Source organism: Salmo salar, chromosome 15, assembly GCF_965601325.2.
Source record: "Salmo salar chromosome 15, fSalSal1, whole genome shotgun sequence".
In the NCBI taxonomy this organism is placed as follows: domain Eukaryota; kingdom Metazoa; phylum Chordata; class Actinopteri; order Salmoniformes; family Salmonidae; genus Salmo; species Salmo salar.
The window spans coordinates 4317501-4317890 of record NC_138305.1 but is presented as its reverse complement, the minus strand read 5'-3'; positions in this window follow the sequence as shown (position 1 = coordinate 4317890).

Sequence of the window (390 nt, the reverse complement as noted above, 5' to 3'; positions counted from 1 at the left end):
ACCTTAACAGACTCACTGTTCTATACCTTAACAGACTCACTGTTCTATACCTTAACAGACTCACTGTCCTATACCTTAACAGACTCACTGTTCTATACCTTAACAGACTCACTGTTCTATACCTTAACAGACCCACTGTTCTATACCTTAACAGACTCACTGTCCTATACCTTAACAGACTCACTGTCCTATACCTTAACAGACTCACTGTTCTACACCTTAACAGACTCACTGTCCTATACCTTAACAGACTCACTGTTCTATACCTTAACAGACTCACTGTCCTATACCTTAACAGACTCACTGTTCTATACCTTAACAGACTCACTGTTCTATACCTTAACAGACTCACTGTCCTATACCTTAACAGACTCACTGTTCTATACCTTA